This window comes from Pleurodeles waltl, chromosome 4_2 (genome assembly GCF_031143425.1).
Source record: "Pleurodeles waltl isolate 20211129_DDA chromosome 4_2, aPleWal1.hap1.20221129, whole genome shotgun sequence".
Taxonomy (NCBI): domain Eukaryota; kingdom Metazoa; phylum Chordata; class Amphibia; order Caudata; family Salamandridae; genus Pleurodeles; species Pleurodeles waltl.
Window position 1 is genome coordinate 821,057,038 of NC_090443.1, and position 20,792 is coordinate 821,077,829.

Here is a 20,792-nt window from a genome sequence, read left to right on the forward strand (position 1 = left end):
GTGATCATCCCAGTCATAGTGGTGGTTAAACCTAGAAGATGTGTCAATGTATACCAGGGCACACCGGTGTAGTCCAGCAATGTTCATCCAAGTGAAAGAGTAAATTCAGAGTCCAAAAACGCGTTATTGGAGTTGGTAGAAGTTTATTCTTGTCAAACAATGATAAATCCAAAATAAAGCAGACACGTGTTTCGTCATATTGACTTTCTCAAGGCTAAAACTTATTTTTGGAAATAGTGTCCAGAAGTGTTGGTCAGTGTAAGTACCCCCAGTTGCAACGTTAAACGGATGTGTCTAAGAAATCTTGACCATTCGGTATTTATTAAATCAGACCAGATTCTCGGTTGTCTTTCAAAGAGTACATCTGTAGGAAGGGGCCATGATAAGCCTGATTAGCAGTGTCCTGTGCCGTGTAGAGTGTAGCAGTCGTATGGCATCAACCACCTTGTTTATTGTATTGTAAACCTAGAAGACGTGCCCATCTTTGAATTCAGATGGGCATTCATGGCATTTGTTGGCCACCTTACATCAAATGGCTAACCATGCAATTTGAATGTGGTACTTTTTTTTTTATATAATAATCTTTATTGATTTTATGAGAAAACCAGCATATAGGAGTAGATAATGATGCTACATTAAATTAAAATCATGAGTTATATTGACACGCATCAGAAGAATAAATTTCCTTTTAGTGGTGAGGGCAGGTATGAGACCTAATATAATGTGCTGCAACATGAGTTGCAGGTTCCATCCAGAAGCCCTGTTTATATCTCCCAGAACCTGTCTCCACTATGACGATAGGGCCATGCAGTCCCACACCATTTGAACGAAGTCGGCTTTAGGGGCATGACAACGCAGACACTATTCTGAGCGTGAATGGTATATAGTGTGAAGTGTTCGGGGGAGAGATAAGTTTGATGGAAAAAATTATATTGTGGAAGTTTAAAACTGGCAGTAGAGCTGACCAAACGTACCCCCATATAGATGCATTCTCAGTCCCGATTGGATTGGGGCTCTGGCACCACCTCTGCCCACCCTCTCTGAACCGATAATTGCGGCCCTGGTAAGTCCTCACGCAGTGCTCAGTATATGTGGGAGATAAAGCGTCAAATCCTCCCCCCCCCCCCGACATCAACAGGATGTCAGACAACGTGGCGAACTCAGAGGCGCCTATGGGAAAGTGGGCCAGAGCTCTCTTGCTGTTGTGGAAATTTTACTGTATTGTATAAATTGTCCTGGCCCCAGGCTGAAGGTGTCAAACGCCTCTGCCATCGTGATGAACCTCTCCTCCAGGTAGAGGTCACTTGGAGTATTGCAGCCTCAGTCTTTCCAATGTGGGACTGACATAGATTCTGCTATCTTATGGAATGATTGTAGAGACCAAAGGGAAAGGTCGGGGCAAAAGGAGCTCGATGGGTAACTCTCTTAACTGCACCTTCCCACACATTCACCACTTGGCATATCAGGAAAGGGGTATCCCGAGGGGCATCAACATGACCAGCAGCTCACCCTCCACATTCAAGCCTCTCAGTAGAGCTATCTCCAAGGAATCCCCTGGAGCCAGCCACACAATAGCATGTTGTAGATGTGCATCCATATAATATAGTTCCATATTAGGGACCTCCAGTCCCCCCCACGCCTGGGAAATTGGTCTATACCCAGTCGGTATAGTGGGAGCTTTGCCGGATTTAGGGACCATTATTTCCTTATCACGTTACACAGGGCCTCCGTCATGTGGGGTTTAGTGTGATATTGAGTGGGGAACCAATCCAAGTCTCCATTCAGAACACAGTTACAGTCCCCAGCCAAGATGGTATCAGCATTGAGGGAGGGGCTGCCACTTGGGCAACCTTAGTGAAGAAAATGGGACAATCTGTATTGGGAGCATATATATTAATTAGACATATCTCGTGTCCCCCCAGTAATCAATACAAGATCACATAATGATCCTTCAGGTCTACCACATGATCACGATGCAAAAACGGCACCCCTGGAACCACCCAAATCAACACCCCTCTGCGGTAACCTGAGTAAGAGGTGGCATAAATCTGAACTCTTCATTATTTTGTAAGGGATCGAATACAGTCCCCCTCAAATATGTGTCTCTTGTAAGAAAGCTATCAAGGTTTTATAGAGTTTTAGATAGGCATGCACTCGTCTTCGTTTCTCCAGTTGGGCGATACTACAGAAATTGCATGTCATGTATTTAATCGTAGAGACCATCAGTTATCTGGGTTAGTATGGTTTCCCTCCTGACATCCATCTCTCATCCCTCCCTCCGTAACTCATAGTAGGTCGATCCAGAACCGGCAAATAATCTGACCCACACAGATGCAATAAACAAATACGTACTTCAAACCATTCACTACATTAATCCCAACTCTAGTACCAAACTACCACCACCCCTTGGGCAGCTGTGCCAAGTTCTCCCACCCAGCTCCAAACCAGCAGCAGACCTGTCGAGACCACCACATTACCCCTGCTGAAGTAAAACAAACCCCCCCAATAACCACAGAAACCTAAACAATACAGTAACTTGTCAGCTCGCTAGAGGGGAAGATATCGGAAAGGGTGAGAGGCCAGCTGCACTCAAGCGCCCCTTCGCATCTCCCAACTCATTGCTAGAGACTCATGTCTCCTAAAAATATGACAGAGTTAAAAATCAGGAGCAATATCAAACACCACAGTCTCATCACATGAGCATACCCTCTCTCTTTCAATATATACATCAATAAGGTAGTTAGCCCCCACCAGGATGCCTCATTCACTAGTCTCGCAGGGATGCATCCACCAGGGGCCATCAGCAGTCTGCCCCATTTCCTAAATAGTCACACTTTTCGGGATGTCCAACAAACTCTGTGCCTGGTTTCCAACCAGTGGGAAGGATCAGTCTATGCCAGTGATGTCACTGGAAGCTTGAGGAGCACTGCATCATTGCTGTAAGGATTCCTCCATTTCAAGCCGCTTTACTGTCTCTCGCAAGGTACCATCTGAGCAGACCTTAATTCTACTCAATGATTGGCTACCGTCCTGGCTCCTCCATCTGTTTTTCTGCCTCCCGGGACGAGCCGACCGGTGCAAGGCTGTCGGGGGGTCACAACCCCATTGAGCCGAGCTCTGTACAGCCTGGTGTGGGAGTGAGTCGAGCCAGTCACTTGCCTTTGCTGAACTGAAGAAAGAGTGTACCATGCCATTGTGTTGTACTCGGAGTTTGACTGAAAAAAGGAGACTATATTTCAAAGTTATGTTGTGCATCCATCTTTTAACGGTCAAGAAAGATTTTCTCAGATCTTGCACTCGTTGGATGTAATATGGGAAAATGTAAATCATCACCGCCCCACGAAACATTGGAGGACCTTGCACTCTGATCCACTGCAGTATAGCATCTCTATCTCTAAAGCTAAAGAGATGAGCTATGATTGCTCATGGTGGGGCACCAGGTTTCAACCGGGAGGGGGGGCATAGCCCTGTGGGCTCTCTCTATCATAAAAAATTTAGAACATTTCTTGGGCCTGAGAGATGTGATGGTCATTGTTCCAGGAATAATTCACTGGAGGGTCCCGCCACCTTCTCAGGTAAACCAAAGAAACGGAGGTTGTTCCTCTGGGAATGACCCCTGGAATCCTCAACGCGTTCATCTAAGCATGCAGTTTCTGCAAGTCAGCTAATGTTGAGTGGAGGTCACAGACCTCCTGTTGGAGGGCATCCACATTCTGTTCGGCCACCGCCAGGCCCTTTCAAACTTTACGTAGGTCTGCATGGAGTAAACTGACCTCGATGGCGACCGCCTCAATCTTGTTGACCACCTCTGTTTACGAGCCCTGAATTGCCGCCATAAGGTCAGTCATGGAGGGGGCAGAGTCCACGTCCCTGTCTCCCACTCCAGAGGGATCATCAATGGAACTCCCCCACCCGCAGGTGGAGGAGGCATGGCCTGCGTATAGTTCACAATCTTATTCGCCTGCTGCATCTTGGCACCTTTGTCTTTGACCATGGTGGCCCACACTGCTTCGAGGTTTGAACCACAACCAGCTGCAGCTCAACAGGATTCTGTCAGTCTCTTGCAGGGGCCCCCAACTATGGGAACCGTAGATTCAAGAATATGCCCGGAGAGGGAGCACCAAGCACGATCTATGACCACACAGTATTGTATTAAACACTTTCACACGACTTCCCCACCTGCCAACGGCAGTTGTATCTGGCACGGCAACCCAGGCCTAATCTTGGGAGAATGGAATCTGCAGCCTCACATGTTTCTCCATCCGTGGCACTCAAGTACTAGTGACACCTGGGGGGGAAGGGGAATCCTATACTGGACAGCCCTCAGGCAACCTGGAACCCGCAGCAGGTGTTGCGCCCGTCCAGCTCTTTGCAGGTGCCCGGACAGCCCAGGCACTCCACCTCAGACTTCAGGCTCCCTGGTCACCCCATGGTCTGTGCCAGGCATTCAGTCATTTCCAAGGCCCAGCCGGCTCCGTTCTATCTAGTCCCCAGCGGTTCTTAATTCCCCTAGCCAATTCAACTACCAATATGGGCTCCTCTGTGGCCGCCACCCGCTCCGACTCCCCAACAGCGGCTGTGGCCTAGGGCCTCACGAATGGCTCCCCACTGCCCCAGATACCTCTTCTAGGATGGCTGCTTCTTTGCACAAGTCCCCTACACAGCGGCAGGGCTTGCTATCAGTCACTAGACCCTGACCATCTTCCAGGGCCCTGTTCGCTGATATCCAACTGCGTTGGGGGAGGCCCCAGGGCCCCAGGGTTACCCCATCCACAATCACGGGGCCTCCAGTGTCAATCCGGCACTGGTGAGCGCACCACCATCAAGGTGCCCCGGGAGCACACGCCGGGACCTTCATTGCCATTGTTACACCTGATGTGTCTACTGGAACCCCCCCGGCCGGAACAAGGCCGACCAACCATTCTTCATCCTGACAGCCCTCAGGGTATGCCAGAGGAAGAGGCGGCTCCGCCAATCGTGGTGGCGCATTAGGTGGGGACCACTTCTTGGCTCTGTCGGGCTGTCAGCCTGGGAGCACACCGGTGTCCCCAGAGCCAGCACCGCACACCTGCTCTGCGGCCCATAGCCTTTCCTCTTCGTACCACTCAGCGTGGGCCCCAGTGCCAGTTTCAGGGGACCTACTTGGCTGCTGTGTCCAGGGGTAGCTGCGTCCTGCAGGATGTCCGCAATGAGCGGGGGCACAACAGATCCACGCGGCCCTCTGGATCATCACAGTCAGTCGGGGGATGCGGTCCGCAACCAGCCACACAGCTCTGCATCTCCGCTCCTCCCTGGCCAACTCGACTAAATCCCCAGCCTCAGATGACACTGTATGGAGTGGATGTCCAGAAATAGGCAGAATATTGCAGGATGTTTAGGCTGGGGGGACAGGAGCTCAGGAAGAGACGTCTAGTAAGCCATCTTGGCTGGCCACGCCCCCCTTTGAAGGTGATACATGGGCACGTTAAGAAGAGTGTGCTAGTGCTAGTGTGCCATAGTGATACATGCAAGAACTTGCTATTACTGTAGGCAAAAGTCTATTTAGTAAAATTTAAAACAGATATTTAGAGGCAAAAGAAGAAATTAGTAAACACTAACCTTTATTGGAAAGCCAAAAGGGTTAGTGTTGTTACCCAAAATTAAAACATGTATTTATGTAAAATGGCAAAATGGAGCACGTGGAATTATTTAGCAAAAGTGGAAATCTAGTATTGTTAATGGCAGGTTTATATCTCAAGAGAAAATTACAGAATTTTCAGAATTCAATATTTGAGTGACAAATATGATTTGCCGTGGTTTATTTCGTTACTATGAGGAGGAATTTCTTCATCTGTAGTGATATAGCTTTTAAAGACGTTATCATGATTACGACTGCCTACAGATTTAGATTGAAGGGATAAATCTCCTGTCTTAATCTGTAATGTCTCTGTAACCTGAGTGGTAGCTCTAGTGTCAACTTCCTGGTGGCAGAGGGGAAACGACAGCAAAACAAACAAAGAAAATGAAATTTTAAGGAAAAAAGAAAAAAAAAAAAACCTTACTTGACTCCCTGCCACATCGCCGGTCTTCAGGCTGCACTGAATGCACAGGCTCCCAGCCTGCCCTGCGGCCAATCCTAACACTGCTCTCATGCTGCTGGCAGCATGAGAGCTGCTTTAGGATTGGCCTGAGCGCTTTGGCTTTGCGCTGCCAGGCAGACTGGGAGCCTATCTCTGCTCTCTCCAACCTGGCGACACAGTACTGGGTTGGAGAGAGCTCAGTCCTGAGACAGCTGGCCAAACACATGTGCACTGAGGGAAGTGCACACCACTCCCCCTCTGTCATCCCCCCACTGCCCTGCCCCTTTAAAAATAAAACAATAATAAACATTGTTTATTATCTTTTTAATTTAAAAGTTTTGCAACTGCTGGTGGGGTGGGGTATTGCTTCTCCGCCATATCGGAGGAGCTGCCGCTGTTACTGTGTACAGCTGAGATCCCTTTCTACTCATTCAATGTAGATTGTCAGTCATTATATATGAATAAGAATCTACATGGAAGAGGCAGAATGGCATTATACGAAGATTCAATGATATATACATCTTGAAAAATTGACTTACCTTATCAAATTATGTACCTAATTTATTTAGACTGCATGTAAAACCTATGGGTTTTAAACCAAACTTAGGGAACATGTGCTAAAAAAATACAATGTGTGATTTCACCATGTTTAGTTTCCTTGGGCTGAAGTAAGCATGCCTCATCCCTGTTGGGCTTGCCTTAAGCACCATAAGAGTAATAGGATATTTCATGAGTGCCCTTTCGGAATTGCTGGTAAACCTTTGCCTAGTATCAAATTTATCTGAATACAGTTAATTATTTGGTCACCCTTTATCTAAATTGAAGTCAACTGGAGAAAAGGGTCGTGCTCGCTGCTTGCAATTTGAGGGTGCCTATTTACACCCCATCTTGTCAAAGTTCTTCAGCCTGCATTGGGAATGACAAGGAATATTAAAATTGTTTCAAAAACATATTTTTTAAATTGTGCACTTGTAGCATAATCGTTTATACACAATATTGCAGGTCTCTGCCACCTGGGGTATGCGACCTGCTCTACGAATATATGGCTCCCATGAACAGCAGCTAAGAGGAACTATACAGAGTGACACTTTGTATAAAACAAGTGCATTTTGGAATTCTTTGCTAAGACATTTACTACACTTAACAATTTGGAGACTATGTTTCCCCTAGTAAACATATTAGGTAATGAAGGAGGTGCACGCTGAGAGGAACTAGAGTCACTGAAGGCTTGAGCCTGAAGCCTGGCTCTGCCTCAGGCTCAGCTTGAGGTCCTGTTGGAACCTCGAGCCCATAAGAGGCTGAGCTTTCTTGTGACTTCTGCTTCGGTCCCGGGCTATGGTGTTGCGGCCAGACCTGCCAACTATGTAACTCGGAAACCAGGTTCGACTCTCGGCATTGGCTCGACAGTATGTGATTCTGGGTATATCACTTAATATCCCCATGCCTATATACAGTGCATGCTACCTTGAGTAGTGTAACTGCTGCTCATGTAAATAGTTGATTTTGAGCTGTCTTTTAAATACTGTACAAGAATGCACTAAGGTGAAAACAAAGCCCCAACATAGGGAAAGACAAATACAATAGATACCCATTCACAGGCTGATTTCTACAGAGTGAAACCAGAAAACCTGACTAAATCGGGCTTCCCTACTTTAACTGCGCAATCTTAGGCAAATATTTTATTTCACCAAAACTCTTTTCAGGGTTGAATCTGTAAGTGCATGCGCTAGCGCACACGTCTCGCATGCAAGACACTGTTGTGTTCAGTAAAGGACTTGGAGCCCACCTGTCACTCACTGGTTGTTGGCTTGAGTGGCACTCTTCTTTACAGCCTTGTAATTTGTCTGCCATGATTTCCATTCCTATGTGTGGAGCAGGCACCAAGCACTGATTGATTTTAACTTAATTAGTCACTGTCTGCTGCTCCCGACCTCATTGAGGTGCTATTTTGTTCTAACTTCCAGTGCTCTGCAAACAGAAGGCTTGTGACTGGCAAAAACGTACCCAGCAGGACAAACTAAATTCCAAAGTTTTATTTTTTTAAAGTAACTTTATTTTATTTTGTTAAGTCGTCTTTTCTCACTTTCCACTCGTTTTTTTTTTTTTTGTGCTTGTGGGGGCTGCTTTCAAAAGATAAGTAACTTGTTCGAAATATGCGAGACTCATTGCATTGGAAATGCTTGTTTCTTTATTTTCACGTATGAAAGCACTTTCACATATGTGAGTTCAGACTACTGGTTGTAGTAAAGTATCACTTTTAATGATTAGTTCTCAGTGCAGTGCTATAACGTACCCTATTAATGTCAAAACCTGCACATGTTAAGGAAATACACTTTTTGGACTTTAAAGAGACTTTATCATATTTTACATGTTTTTTTTGTATGATTTACACAACACATTTTCAGGGTTAGGGTCGAGCACTGGCTCTAAAAACCCTCGGCTCAACTCTCCCTGTTAATTTGTTGGCTCGCCCGCCGCTAAGAGGGGAGGGCATACGTCAGCTGCATTCCACCACCCTTGATGTTAAAAAGCAATTTTCTTTCTTTCTCACATTTAACAAAATCCTCCATTTCAATCCACATTAACAAGTAAATTGCGAACTCCTTCCTGTTTCTTCTCAAATGTTGGCATGTATACTGCCGGCGACTTCATCAGGGCATCGTGCGTTTCTAAGGCAGACACACTCCCAAGAGAAACGCTCAGTTCCATGTGTGGGTTGGGCTATCTATCCTGCGAGGAAGTGTGACACTAACAACTATTCCTTTCTAAATCTCACTCTGCTCTGTTCGAAATGTTTGGGTGTAGGGTATTCCTACCTACACATCTAAGGCGCATTCATTGTGAGCTCGAATTCCATACTTTGCAGACTGATTTATCTGCATGAATAATATGCGAAGCACGCGGCTTACCTCTCTTCCCGTGCGTGAGCACGACGAACACACTCAGCGATGGGCTCCTGTGCTGTGTTAAACGTTGCTTAGCAACATGCTGCTGCCGCTACTGAAGGAAGGCGTTCCAAACATCGGTCTGCAAAAGCAGGCGACCTTCTTCTGTGATTTCTTCAGAACCTTTGCGGTATAGTTCCTTCGCAGTTGTCCAAATCGAGGCTTGAAACTCAAACCACGTTCTCTTATCCAAATGGGCGCGCGACATGAACTAACAAGCGTGCAATTATTTGTTTTTATGAAGGCAGAGACAATCCTTTGGCTTTCCTATGTGTTGCCAATGTAATATGGAAGAGCAAAGGACGGCTGCCCTATTAATTTTCTCAAAGAGCGTTGCCACCTACCCAGAGACAAATACCGGCAATTTGTTTAGGTCTTAAGATTCTGCAAAGTCGTCAACATGACACTTACGTAGAATTTTATATAAATTCGTCTGTGTTTAACTTTATCACAGACGTTTTGGGTTTGTTTACTTTAAATATCAGCCAGGGATCATTAAGACAGCTCTAAATACCATACAAAAGTGTTTTTGTACTTATAAACGGGGAAATACAACCCTAATGTGATTTTCCTATTTGTTTTACTTACTAGAACATTAAAATGTTTGCAAAAAACTACTGGCAGCCCTATTCCCAGGTCCATGTGCGACTAGCTGCTCCAGTCCAGGTTTAATCTTTGAATTCTCTTCCTTGTTTATAACACCTGTACTACAAGTGCCAAAATTCAAAGAAAAAAACCTGGACTGGATCACTCATCTAGCACACGGTTAGCAGTAGAGGATTCCTTATTTCATACATGCAGAGCCCTAAAGATGTGAACATTGCTAAGGAGAACTAATTAGCGTAGTTGCTAAAATTACATTTGTAGTACATGAGTATTACACATAGTTTGTCATCAAGAAGTGACAAGTGCTATCATAAAACAATCAATATTAAAGCACAATAAATAGAATATCACCCAAACCTCACTGAGGTGGATGACGGAGACCCCAATTTAATTGTTGGAGAATTGAGTAATCTCCGTTGGCTTGGAGGAGAATTTAACATTTCAAGGCAACGTGCCAAGCTCGTGGTGATTTCTAAAGCACTGAAGGGTTCCTGTCAATCCTGTTTACAATTTGGTGCAGGGCCCTGTGCACTAAACTGTTTTCTTTTTTTTTTTCAAAATGCCATGGGAGTCCTCTCTTGTTGGAGAGCAGAGAATTTAGCAGTTTTTATTGCTTCTTACAGCCAAGGTTTTCCTTAATTCCGCCCATCTAAATTAGGTGATCAGAAATATATAGACTTGACGCTGACAGCCCTTACTCTATAGGGCTGTTGGAAATGCTTAATAGTGGCAGAGACAGAGTAGTCTATCTCATGATTAAGCCTAAGGTCCGCCCACATATACATTTGTCGGACAGACTATTGTCTTGGTGGTATAGCTACTCTGTTAAAACAGCAACAGATTAACTATACCGCCAAGATATAAATCGGCCCCTGAGAGTAGTGGATCAAGACTGCTGTTTCCAAAGTGGCTCTGCTCTTCAATTAAAGTTTTACATGGCTGGGCTCTCCCTGAGGTGTCATTGCTTTCTAAAGCCTCTACAGCTCCCAGGAATTGCTGATAAGTATATAGCTGCACACCCTCAAATTTAGTTGCTTACTGACAGTTGAGGCTATACTGCTTATATGCAGTAACTAATTAGCCATGCCAAGATGCAACACACTCTCTCTCATCTGTCACTGTTTGAGAAATTGATAATAATACCCCCACAACAGAAAGAGAAGAGGCTGTCATTCAATGAATTGCTGATTCTTTGACAGGACCAACGGCTTCAGATTATGTACTCTCTTCTCTGCTTTTATTCATTAGCAGCCATGCTACACTAAACATAAACAATTTGTGTAGATCCACAGGACTACAACACCATCTGCACTAGATTAGAAAAAAACTACAAGACCCATGAACCCAAGAGTCCATTAGCCAATCACAGTCCTGATGCACACAGACAACTGCAATAGCTTAAGAACCTTCTTTTCTTTCCTGCTTGGCAGCCATGTTCAGTATCACATTACATTTATTGTTATCACTGTATTGTATTTATTTATTTATTTATATAATCATTGCATTTATTTTTTGTATCTGTTGAGGTCATTAGCACTCCGGCACTCAGCATTGCTGCTATTTTGAGTTGCCCTCAGGAATCAGTGGTCGCGGAGTGCCTGTCTTTGTTTTTGTTTCCCCTCTCCTTACTTGTGTGGGTCTTTCAGGGCAAATCGTGTGATTTCTATTGAGGACATCAATGATTCTGAGGTCGATTCTGATGCCTCAGATGACGATAATATAAGGTCTTGGCTCCCATGCCAACAAAGAGACAACATGAAGATTTCCAGAAAGAAGAAGAAACATGAAGAAGAAACATCTGAACCACAGGGTTCACTCCCAGTACTTTGGGCTACTTTTGACCCACAAGGCATAGTACATCCTGTTGAGGGTAGACCCTAAATTATGGAAATTAGCAACACATGAGGCAGGCCCCTTGGTGGGAGGCATTGTGTTTAGGGATCATTTTGTAAAGGAGATAGCAAACTTTGTAAACACTTTCATGTTTCTTGATAAGGCCCAAGCTCCTCTAAAAAGGCTTTTTAACCTCACCTTTGGATTGGGGCTGGCAGAGGCTGGGGCCACTCTGCCAGCTACTTATCCTGCCTGGTTCCTTCCTCCAGAGGAAACCTATGACTTTGAGCACCAAGGACTGATGGTCAAAGGAGAACCACCCCTTGTCAGAACCCTTTTCAGAGGGCCACTGTGCCCAACCATGGGGGTTGAGGTCTTTTACTCCTGATCTTCCAGGGCCTGACCTACTATGGATTCTGAGCAACTGTGCCAAGTACCCCTACAGCACTTGACTCTTGGGAATAGAGTGATCCAAGCAGACTAAAACTCCCTTGAGGAAAAGTGTGAATACAGGGGAGTGAACACAGGCTCACAACGTAAAATGTGTGCATCAGTAGCAATGAATCATTGTCCAGTGAAATACTCACTTTTATGAAAAAGAGAGAAGTATTTTATTTCTACAGCTAATCATACAAAGGGTAAATATGACATTCACAAACAACTACACAATCCCCCTGAGATCAGGGCTCCAGTTTTTCCTTGGCAGTTCCCTTTCTCACTTCCTCCTAGCTCTAGAAGTTGTGTTTATTCCCCATTCATTATTGGCAACTTCCAGGGTATCCCCCACTAGTATTCCGAGTCTCAAGAGTCCACTCTAACTCTGTTCTAAAGTCAAAAGAGTTCCAGTGCGGACACACTATTCTAGCCAGCAAGTTCCTCCTGGGCCGACTTGCCAGAATTCAGTCTTACCCACACCTGCAGGCTGATACCATTGAGTTCCTTGCGTGCAGCTCAGGCAGGCTTCACTCACTGATCCCGATCTCCTTCACAAACGTTTACACTCCTTCGGCAACCAGAGGTCCTTACGCTTCTCGTTGTAGGTAAACCTTCATGGTCTCTGCCGTAATGGGGTAAGATGAGGAGATCCATCATCCAGGGATAGACTCCTGGTGGATTTCCACGGCGGCCTCACTCCGACGACAATGTTCTGGGACATATCCCTCTGGCATATGAGGTCACTGCATCTCTACTGTACATGGGCACTGACCCGCTCAGCACAGCAGGTGTCCTCACTGCAGCCCCTCCTAGCATACGGGGTTGCAGATCTTCAGCTGCACATGGGCTTTGGCTCGATCGGCACAGAGTTCGACAAAGTTCACTTGAGGCAGCCTCCTGGCATACATGGTTGCTAGTCCTTAGCTGCACACAGGCTCTGGCTCGATCGGCACAGCGTTCACCACAGATCACTTTCCAGTGGCCCTCTCCTGGCATATGGTGGTCGCCATCTTTGTCCTGTACAGGGGCAGTGACCCGATTGGTGCAACAGCCATTTTCTCACACCTCGCAGTCCTTTCAACAGGACTCCCCACTGGACCTTGCTCCCTCAAATGCTCTTCTGTTCCTCACAGGGAACACTGGTCTTGTCAAGCAAGCAGGCAATGGTGCTCCAGGGCAGGTGGCCTTGGATTCCCTGAGTGATGTACCCTCAACCACCAGGGACACTAACAAGCTTTGGCCCCCAGTCTTAGGATTAGTCACAGGTAGAGGTCTTGCAGAGCTTCCTTTCCTAACACAGTCCGTCTGGCTGCTTGGCAGGTGACAGTTTTTGGAGTCTCAAACTGTGATATAGAGTGTTGGTGTTTGAAGTTTATATTAGAGGTCTGTTTCTTTTGAAGTGCTTACTCTTCTGCCCTCTTAGTCCTCTCGAAAATAGTCTGTCACAGCAGGAGTGACTCCAAAGCTAATAGCCCCACAACACGAGTCATGGGAGAGGCTACAGTTCACTTATGTATGTCAGGCACAGTGACATGTGTGCCAGAAAAGGTTAGCCCAGCAGTAATCTTCATGATTCTCTTATCAGCCTCATCTCCTTCCTGCGATGTGCCCAGCCCCCTTCCTTGCGACCCTTCACTGAATTAAAGTGCACCCTTTGAAGTGTACGGGGGAAGCCTGGCTCTCCCGTCCCCAGTGTGTCCCACCCAGCTTACAGAAATGCAGCAATACACAAACTTGTCTGGGATGATTCCTCTACCTCCTCATGTTTCACCATGCAGGCATGGGCCTCCAATAATGGAACCAACAGCCCTCTATGTATTGTATAATTTACAGGCACACATACACCCAGTGCATGTATACAGCAAACACACAATGTACAGCGCTGTATCCTTCATGTATTGTACCACTTATAGGTACACATACACCCAGCACATGCATTTCATATGCATGCACAGCACAGCGTTGCATCCTGCATGTACTGCATCACTCATGGGCACACATACATCCAGCATATGCATTTAACATGCACACACAGTGCAACACTACATCCTACATGTACAATACTACTCATTGACACATATACATCCAACGCATGCATTTAACATGCACGATCTGCGCAGTACTGCATTATCCCTGCATTGTACCCTTCTCAGGCACACATTCACCAAGCGCAGATACGCCACTCCTGTGCTGAGCAGCACTACACACCAAACCGATGTAGAACAAGGGTGAGTTAAGCACACAGAAGCTTCCCTTTTACTGAGTGAGCCCATAGGCCTTACTCCAGTGACACAGGTTAACAAGCATTTGCAATGCAATAGGTCTTGCATTTGTGAGAGTTAGAGCTATTTGCGTAAATAACAATGTCTTTTACCTATTTTGGTTTGAAGTGTAGTGGATATATGATCAGAGACACAGCTGCAGCACTGTGTAGAGGACTAAGAATGGGGAATTTCCACTGGGAACTGAGACACAGCTGCAGCACTGCCTAGAGGACATAGAATGAGGAGTTACCGATGGAACCAAAGAAGCAGCTGGCAGCACTTCCTAGAGGGCTAAGAGTGAGGAATTACCACTGCGACCAGAGAAACAGCTAGCAGCCCTGTCTAGAGGACTTAGAATGAGATATTACTGACGGGATTAGAGAAGCATCTTGAAGCATTCTCTAGAGGACTTAGAATGGGGAATTACCGATGGGTGAAGTGAAGCAGCAAGCAGCACTGCCTATAGGATTAAGAATGAGGATTTACCACTGGGACCAGAGAAGCAGCTGTGTTCTGTCTAGAGGACTTAGAATGAGGAATTGCCTTTGAGACCAGAGAAGCAGCTGCAGCATTGTCTACAGGACTAAGAATGTGGAATTACCACTGGGACCGGAGAATCAGCTCTATCATAATACTCAAGCATTCATACAGCAAGTGAAACCACACTTGAGGCATTGAACTGTGCTTGTAGGGCTGCTGGGTTTCCCAGAGTGGTGATAATTCTCCGATGCCAGGGGGCAGGCAGCACAGGGTGCACGGCCAGCAGAAGGGTGAGGTGTAACCGCATTTCTCCTAGGTGCCCCGGCCATTAAATGTAAAATGAGCCCTACCAGTTCCTGCCTGTGAGGGAGCTGCCGATGGTGAAAGGGAAGAAAGCCAGCTAGATATGCTGGCCCTGAAATGTCTGCCACTTGCCAGGGAAGTGGGCACATGCTCGGTGCAAGAAAAGGGCACGAGTAGATGGGGGGGGGGGAAACAGACAGTGGCAGATGACTGCAGTGATGAAAGATGCTGGCGAATGTGGAGCAAGGGCTGCTAACTCCCAGGACCTGCCATAAGCAAGCACATGTGTGCACCAGTTCAGCAACAGCAATGATCACTTGAAATACTCTTCCTTTATCTGTTTTTTGAAGTTCAGCAGACGTCTAGAATAGTCCAATAGGATTTGCAAACATATGCTTTGCTTAATTTGGATTGTTCTTTCCAGCATGTGGAATGGAGGTTTCTGAAGTATCATCGCTGTGGGCAGACAAATGATTGAAAGGCAAGATGTTATTAGTGCTTGAGAGTGAACTCTCTTAAAATGGAGCTGCATGAATCGTTCCTTTCTAAGTCTCTTCTTTATCTTTCACTTGAGATAGGGACGTTGTATCCTGTCCTTTCTCTGAGTTCAAACTAGTTCAGTGCTGTTCTTGGCATAACATACCTCTTGCGGTATGGTGGCGCACAATGTCTGCTTCGTCCAATTTAGCTTAATGATTCCAGCATATTTCACAGTTTGTCCTTTTACTCTCTCCGCCCCCAGTAAGATGCTGCTGTGATCTTGCAGAAACCGTATTCTTAGTACCCAGGTTTCCTCAGTGCCATATGATTACCACAGCCCATTCCCCCCCCAAAAAAAGTGCTTTGTTAGGTTATGCACGATTATAGTTTTATAATAACCTTTTTTTAAATGCCCTAATTTAACACAGATTCGTATTACTTTTTTAATGCTGGCTAATACGCCTGAAATAAAATATTTGCTGTTTCATCACATGGAAATTGTAGAGAAACTAATCTGTATTCTGCTGTGAAAAATAACCTTGCAAGGAAATGTGTAGGACGAGGGAGGTGAAGAATTATCGGCAGCCACCCTGGGAGAAACTCCCTCCTCCGCCTCACCGCCACCACCATGGCTCGCTGCTGCATCCCATTGTGCTGCCGGCGCCTCTGGTAGGTACCATGGAACATGCAACAGGAATGTGCTCAGACCTGCCGCATGGAGAGAGCCGGCCGAAAGGTGGGACTGAGCTGGGCCCAGCAGCCATCTTGTGACATGGGAGGTTGGAATTAGCCATTTGTTCACCCCAGTCATACGCTGCAAAGATTTGCTACAACTGTGTGTGGGTGCCTAGTAAAAACACAGAAAGATTGTCAGTGTGGGCCTGGTACGTGAGCGCTTTGGACAAAATGTCAACATTTAAACTACATAATGCTAATTTCAACGTCTGAGGCTCCAAGCCACAGACATCACTGAGTCATTGACTATGAATGTAAACTCCAGAGTGTGCAAACCAAGTATTTTATTCTATTGTCAACACATTTGATGCTTACAACTTTTAGAATTATGTGTCTTTGATGGATACATTTTGTTGCAAGAAAAGGCAATTTGCTAACACGTAGCGAGGCATCGCTATGGAGCAGTTTGGCTTTTCTAACACATTGAAATAAAAATAAACAAATAAGAAAGACAGCATGGAGGAGGAAGGAAAGTCTTGAACTGCACAGCAAATGTGACCAGATAAGATTTACAACCCTAATTACAGCAGAGCTCAGAAAGACAAGTACTCCAGCTGCAGATGAAAGATCAAAGTAGTCCCTGAACACATCTCAAAGTGGTGAGCAGTGTATTTAGATAGTAGTTGGTCCGATCTTCTGGGAGGAGACAAAAAAGAAAAAAGTGGGACAAAGAGTAACATTATCCACTAGCAAGCAAAGATTTTTAAAAGACACTGGCATTCACAAATCGCAATGACTGGGTGGAGGTGAGCCTCACAAACCATCTGCAACAGGTTGCTAAGTGGCAGTGTATGTGCTGTCTAGGCTCGACCTAAAAATGACCAGTTCTCTCCTACTGATTACTACACGGTATACTGCCACCACCACTGCTCTTATGCTGCTTAACTCCTGGTGGAAGCCTCTCACCATTATGAGTGTAGCGATTTGGGCACCCCTCCCAGTCCAACAAGACCCCAGTTGGGGAGACAGGCCTATGATATGGCAAGCACACATTTTTAAAAAAAAAATATCTTTTATTACTTTTATAAGGGTGATAACATGAATCAAAATACGTTGTGATATTCCCTGGCAACTTAAACCCTCCCGCCCCCCATCGTGCACTAAGTCCTTCAATATATTTCTTATGATGAAAAGTCTCAAAAGTCTCGAGGTAGGTCAATGCTCCGGCGTTGTTATTAAGTAGTTCTAGCAGTGTGTTCGGAGTCTGAGTTCGATGAAGAGTTGTCTTCGTCCGAGGAGGGGGCATCAGCCAGTTTTAAGTTTTCAAGCAGTAAGTCCCGTTGCGTAACACTCTCTCTGGGTCTTTTGGCCTCGGGATGCTTCTTTCATTAGTACTGTGCTCTCTATTTCGGCACATTTTTCTAGTGCATCTAGCCATCTAATTATTAGTGGGCCACCTGGGTCCTTCCAATGTAATGTTATTTCTCTCCACGCTAAGATCAAAGCTAGGTCTATGAATTTGTTTGACATCTTATGTGTCGATGGGCGTGGGAAGTCCCCCAGGATTGCTGCTATCGGGGTAGGTGATAGCGTTCTTTCAGTGCAGCCAGCTAGCTTCCCGAATACTTCCGACCTGTATGCGCTAATTAGGGGGCATTTCCAAAACATATGTATTATGTCTGCTGCCGGATCAGAGCAACGTGGGCAATCAGATTTATTTGTATTATATATTTTGGCTATCCTTTTAGGAGTTAGGTAAGCTCTGTGGAAAATATATAAATTTATCAATTTAAATCTTGCATTTCTAGAGATACTGTAGACGTGGGATGTAATTCTGTCCCATTGATTGTCTTCTAATATCATGTCAAGGTCATTTTGCCATTTTGTCTTGAGTATATTTAGTGGAGTGCAGGTGTCGCCTTGCATGAGTTTATATATACCAGAGATTAACCTCCTCTGCTCGCCCATTGAGCATAGGAGTTCGCATCCCTTATGGTCTGGGGGTTCACAGGTGCCCTTGCCCCACATTTTTTGAATGATTCTTACAATGGCAGTATGTGTGAGAAACAATCCAGGAGGGAGATCAAACTGATCTTGCAGCTCCACAAAGGAACGAAGTTTCCCATTACCATATAGCTCACCTATTTTCGTGATGTTGAACGGGGTCAGTTTGTTAATATGTTTGAAGATTTGTTTATTTGGGAAGCAATTCAGAGCTTCCAAGGGGATTTCAGAAGCATAAGGTGTTTTTAAACGGGAGCGTTTGAGGTACTGTTCCCATCAGTGTCTGATGGATTCCCATTCTATAGGAAGCGTCTCTTTCTGTTTCCTGGGGATCAGTATTATGTGCAGGATTTTGGTATTTGTAAGTCAGCTGCGACTCGGGGTTTGTTAATCAGTCTTGCTAACCATTGCATTTGTCCCACCCAGTAGTAGATTTCTAAGTTAGGTGCAGCTAATCCCCCCTCCGAGGTAGGTCTTTGTAGGGTCTGAAGTGCTATTCTGTGTCTACTGGGACCCCAAATGAAGCTTGCAATTAATGACTCAGCACTTTTAAATATCCAGCAGGGAATTATTAGATGTAGCGTGGAGAAGAAAGATAAAAGCCTGGGCAGTACTATCATTTTAATCAGTGCAATTCTTCCAGCGACTGTAAGGGATAAGGTGGTCCAGAATTGCATGCTAGCTTTAATTCCCCTGATTGCGCTTTGTATGTTCCCTTCTAGTAAATCTTCTACTGAATGATAGATATTGACTCCAAGATATTTGAAGGTGGATGAGGCCCAGGGTAAGCCCTTAGTGTCAGGGGGTTTCGGGGTGTCTTTGGAGGTTGGGAAAATGGAGGATTTTCTCCAATTAATCCTGAGTCCCGAGGCCGAGCCAAAATCATCTAGCATTTCTATCACTCCGGGGAGATCCGCCACCAAGTTTTGAAGGAATAATAGCATGTCATCAGCATATAGCGCGATGTGGTGTGTCCAATTGTTAATTGGGATGCCTTCAAAGTGACCTTTGGATCTTGCAGTTTGAGCAAGGGGTTCTACTGCGATTGCACATAAAAGAGGGGAGAGTGGGCAGCCTTGTCTAGTCCTTCTTCCCACAGTGAAGGGCTCAGAGAAGGTGTTGCCCGTACGTACTCTTGCTGTGGGGTTTGTGTATAGTAATTTTGTCCAGCGGACGAGGCTATCTCCCAGTCCAAGTTTTAACATGACTTGCTCTAGGTAATCCCATCTCAGGCTGTCAAATGCTTTTTCGATGTCTATTGAGATTATAGCAGCTTGCGATATGGTGTCATTTAGGGAATGAAGAAGTGATATTAATCGCCTGATGTTTAGCGCTGTGCTGCGTAGTGGGATAAATCCCGATTGATCCTGGTGAATCAAAGAGGTCATGTGTGGTAAAAGTCTGTTAGCTAGTACTCTACTTAATATTTTATAGTCTAAATTCAGCACTGAAAGCGGTCGGTATGAGCGGACATCGGTAGCAGGTTTGTCTGGTTTTAATAAGGCGATCATTATGGCCTTATTAGTGGAATGCAGTAATTTGTTATTTGGCCAAGCTTCCGTATATAGTGTGCAAAGTCTGGGTGCCAAAGTGTCCTGATATAGCTGATAGAACTCTGACGGGAGGCCGTCTGCTCCTGGTACTTTACCCTTTGCCATGCTTTGTATTGCAGTTTTGATTTCTGCAATCGAGATAGGGGCTGCTAGGGTTGTGCTTTCTTTAGCTTCCAATCTAGGGAGCCTCAGTGACTCCAGTTCAGCGATCTGGGTACAATTAATTGTTTCGGGGGTGGAGCATATAGAGAGGAGTAGTATTCAAAGAAGCAATTATTAATTTATTTTTGGCTAAGTACTCTAATCTCTGGATCTATCTCTATTTCAAGGATAATAGTTTGATGTTTGTGGGGTTTAGCTAGCCAAGCCAGAAGAGCGCTTGCTTTATCCCCTTCTGCATGCTGTCTACTTAAGTATTGCTTATAGGTGAAGCGAGAGAGTCTAATGTTCTCCTCTATTATTTTCGTTTTAGTTTCCCTCAAAAGAGAGGACAGTTCAGGGTTAAAGGGGAGCTTGCACTCAGTATCTCTTAGGGAGTCTTTTAATTTATTAAGCTCTGTTTCGATAGATCTGCGCACTCCAATACGTTTCCCAATACAGTTACCCCTAGTTACTATTTTAAAGGTTTCCCATTCTAGCGCTCTAGAGGATGCAGTTCCTGCATTTAGTTTGAAGTATTCTTTGATACTATTGAGGAGGTGATGTTTAAAGGCCTCGTCCTCTAATATCTCAGTACTGAGTCTCCAAGTGGGTATTACTGGTTTTTCTTTATGCCAATTAATTGAGATTAATAAGGGGTTGTGATCTGAGATGGTACGGCTCAGGTATTCAGCTGAGGTTACAACGGGTTGTAGCTCCAGAGAGATTAGTATTGTATCTAATCTTACGTGTAGGTCATGAACCGCAGAATAAAAGGGATATTCTCTATTATGTGGGTAGAGGTGTCTCCAGCAGTCTCTGATTTGCCAGCCTTGTTGCCATTCTGAAAGGGCCTTAGCTGCTTTTATAGATTGAGCCTGTGAGAGGGGGGGGTGTTATTTGTCCATCGTAATATCAGAGATGCAATTAAAGTCACCTCCTATTATTTGCGGATTCGCCAGAATCGGACTCAACTCCCCAGACATTTTGTCAAAGAATTTCTTCTGGTCTTGGTTC

At 45.2% G+C, this 20,792-nt stretch overlaps 1 protein-coding gene across 1 annotated transcript in view; it reads right to left on the reverse strand.

The window, feature by feature from the left end:
• Positions 1–9,113, reverse strand: part of UBE2U (ubiquitin conjugating enzyme E2 U) — a 355,949-nt gene extending 346,836 nt beyond the window's left edge. Inside the window, exon 1 of the mRNA XM_069232516.1 lies at positions 8,969–9,113. The gene's annotated coding sequence lies outside the window, so the exon portion shown is untranslated. The remainder of the gene's footprint in view (positions 1–8,968) is intronic.
• Between the last annotated feature and the right edge of the window lie 11,679 nt (positions 9,114–20,792).